Source organism: Cicer arietinum, chromosome 7, assembly GCF_000331145.2.
Source record: "Cicer arietinum cultivar CDC Frontier isolate Library 1 chromosome 7, Cicar.CDCFrontier_v2.0, whole genome shotgun sequence".
Classification (NCBI taxonomy): Eukaryota; Viridiplantae; Streptophyta; class Magnoliopsida; order Fabales; family Fabaceae; genus Cicer; species Cicer arietinum.
The window spans coordinates 16926717-16930898 of record NC_021166.2 but is presented as its reverse complement, the minus strand read 5'-3'; positions in this window follow the sequence as shown (position 1 = coordinate 16930898).

The following is a 4182-nucleotide window of genomic DNA, read 5'->3' as shown; positions in this document are numbered from 1 at the left end:
CAAAGGCGGAAGCGTACCTGTGGAAATTGCCATTAATGAAATCCTGAGATGATGATGATGATAGAGCCAATGGGTTGGGTGATCTTCCTCAGCAAAACACCCTGAAGACCTTGCTCTCTTGATGGGGATAGAGAGAACCAGAGAATTTTCTCTTTTAGGGTTTTGAAACTGAATAGTCTTGTTGTGTTTGCCTTGGGGACCATTACCCCTATATATAACTATTATTAGTTATATCCCAAATTGCAGTATTTCCAATTCAGCCCCTCATTAAATTAGAAACTGTCTGGTATCTACACTATTAATTTTCATAACTATTATGCTCTTTAGCCATAAACTATTATATATTATTTGACCCCTAGTTTATTGGCTAATTATACAATGACCCTAACACACTTTATTAATTAATTACATATGTGACCCATAAATCTTACATACCCAATATGGAACGACTACCAAATATAGAATGGCTACCGAATATAAAATATAATATTATTAATATAATAATAAAAAATAACATTAATAAATAATTAAATATATATAGGTCGGCCTGTCAGGTTTAATAGATTTCTTTATAAGCCTGAGTCTGACCTATTTAAATAAATAAACTTTAAAAATAGCTTGAGCCTAATCTTTTTATTAAATAGGCCAGACCAGACCATAAGTAGGTCAGGCTATAGGTCCCTGTCGGACGGCCTAGCCTATTCTCATCTATAATTGTAGGCTCCAACCCCAAGTCCATATAGGGAGGGACGTCTTTGCTTTTAGCTATCATACTAGCTAACCTCTATTAGCTTATAAATGTTCCACCTAATCCTAGATCCGTGCACTCGCAGGGACAAAATAAGTGAAGATAATAAAAAATTGACATCTTTCAACAAACTAGTCAAAATATGACAATATTTTGTATTAATAGCTTATGTTAGTCAAAGTTATACTAATAGCTTTGTATTTGTATTAATTGTGTTTATGTAATAAAATTGTTTTGATGTTGTATTTTTAAGAGTTGATTTAAAAAGAAATGACTTTGTAATATTATATATTGATATAATATTGAATTTGACGAAATAAAGATATATTTAAAATAATTTTGGTTGACTTATGTTGAAAGTTAGTTTAAAGTTTTAGTTAATATATAAAATGAAGTTTGATATCCAATCCAAACAGAATAGATAACACTTTACTGGTCTGTTTAATTGCGTTTTGATTTTTAGTTTTTAAAAAACTATTTTGTTTGATTAACTTTTTTAAAACAGCTTTTCTCTTTTTAGAAATTTAAAAATGATAAAATTTGTTTGATTGATTTCTTTTTAAAAATGGTTTCATAAAACTATTTTGAAATCTATTGTTTTCAAAACAGAAAAATAACCAATTTTCAATAATAGCAATCTGGTAAATAAATGAAAGAATTTTTATTTTTTATTAAAAAAGAACGAAAAGCAAATTGATTTGGTGTGTGCTCGGTGCTTGCACCAACACCTCATCTACTTGAAACATGTTACACGCCATCATGTTTTATATATAATTTTATATTCAACTATTTTTCAATTAAAATTATTATAGTATCGATTTAATTCATGTGTTAAAAATTTATATTTTATTGATCAATTATAATTGTTAGATCATTAGAGATTTTTTATTTTTAATATAACCGTCACTAAAGTTATTTTCACAAATGATTATTATATAATGATAGTGTAAAAAAATGATGGTGACAGTTCTACAATTAAATTCTTATAATATTTTATTTTATTTTCTAAATTATTACTTTACTCTTACATATAAGTAAAAGTGTTTATATCTAAACTGATCTAAAATAAGACTGTATATTGATCTAAAAATAAAAAATTGTACACAACCAAATATTATTGGATGTTATTTTGTGAAAGTCACACATATCAAATCGAATTTTATTTTTAAAATCAAATTGAATCGAATCAAACCGTATACCTTAATATTTTATATATTATTTGTTGGTTTTTAATTTTTTTCTAATAATACTTATTAGTTTAATTTAATCTATTTTTTTCTACTTGATATATATATTTGGTCCCCCTATTTTAGCTGAATCGTGAAAGTAGTCCTCCTATTTTGTTTCTCCCCAGTTTGGTCCCCCAAACAGAATTTTGGTCCAAAATTTGATGAAATTTTATTTTTTAAAGCCATACAACGTCATTTATGATCATATATTTCAGGTACAATTGTTGCAAATGAGATATTGAGGCATTGTGTGATTTAAATAAATGCAAAATAAATGAAATTTCATGAAGTTTTGGACCAAAATTCTGATTGGGGGACCAAAACTGGGGGGACTACTTTCGTGATTCAGCTAAAATAGAGGGACCAAAACTGTAATTAAGCCTATTTTAATATAATTGAAATTTTGATATCTAAAAAACATTTCAAATCAAACAGCTTGTAATTAAATCGGATTATATTTTTTTTAAACATGTCATTTAAATCGAACCACAAACCACATGCGATTTTTATTTTTGAATCTGATGGATTCTTGTTTCATAACTAATCCAACTTGTATCACGAACACCCCTAATTATTAGCATCTTTTACAAAAAAATTGTCTCCATAAGTACTTTCTTTTATTATCATATTATAGATACGAATTATTCATTCCGTTTAACGTTCACTAATTTACATTCAAGAAATATTAGATATAGAAGATAGATTATCCTCATCTAACTTGATTTTTTTTCACGTAAAAGAGTTTGTAGGTATCCAACTTGTAGATACTGTTTAGAGAACCAAATGTTGAATAAAATTAATGTTGGACACACACACACACATATATATATATATAACAACATATTATACCATTATTTAACACAAAGTTAGCAAAATTATTTTGATAAACAAAATTTAAATTAAGGAGAACACGCTTTCATGTAAAATTAAAAATGGTTACATCATTGTTAACATGCTCGTGATTATGATAAATATTTGAATATATTGAAGTTAAAGTCGCACTAAATTATCTATATAATTTTCTTATTTTTATCTAAAAGAATAAAAATATTATATTTAATTAATTATAATAAGTTATTAATTCATTTAATTAAAATTTTATTTAACCATTATTTAGGAAAAATAAATTATATTTATTTTCAATTACTCTTATTTTAAAAATATGTATCAAATAAATTTTATAATTTCTAGTTTTAAAAATACTATAAAAACAAAAAATACCAAACAACTTTTTTCATTTATTCATCTAAAATATAGTTTTCAAAAAATGAATTACCAAACAATTTTTATTTTACTTATATTCTCAAAAACATTTTTTTTAAATTGATTTACAAAATAATTTTTAAAAACTAATATGTCGTCTATTCTTTTTTAGATTAGAGATTAAACTGAATTTTATATATTAATTAAAAGACTAAACTAAACTTTAAAAATAAGTTAGAGACGGGCGGAATTTTTTTTGAAATACATTTTTATTTGTCAAATTCAAGATTATATCAACACATAATACTACAAAGTCATTTTTTCTTAAATCAACTCATAAAACAACAATGTCACAACAATTTAATTACATAAACACAATTATATATCAAAATACAAATTTTACTATCGCATAATACATCAATACAATTAAAAACAACAAATTTTCTTCCATTTCGCGAATAAAAAACCCATTTTTTTTAAAACAAATTTTCATATTCATAAGATAGTGAGAAAGAAAACGGACTAAATTTATTCATTATATTCACCTATTTGACATTAACAACAATAAATTTTGTGAAATGTTGATTTTTGGTGAATCCTAAATTGATGTGGGAAAGAAGAAGTGAATTTAGGAAAGCTTTAGAGGATAATATAGAACTCATTCATTGAAATTTCCATATTCACAAAATTATGAGGAAGATGACTAATTAATTTGTTCACCTATTTCACACAAACAACAATTAATAAATTTAGAGAAATATATTGACTTTTGGTGAAGCATAATGTTGATTTGGTGAAGAAGAAGTGAAGAGGAAAAAACTTTTAACAACTATATACATATGCCACATCATCAAGGTTTAACACTATTTCCCACTAAGTTAATAGAAGAAACCAAACTATCTTAATTTACATAAGTTAAAGGATCAATTTACCGATTATAAAATTAAGAAACTTAACTAAACTTTTAAATTAATTTAAGGAACCCAAAAAGTATTTAAACCT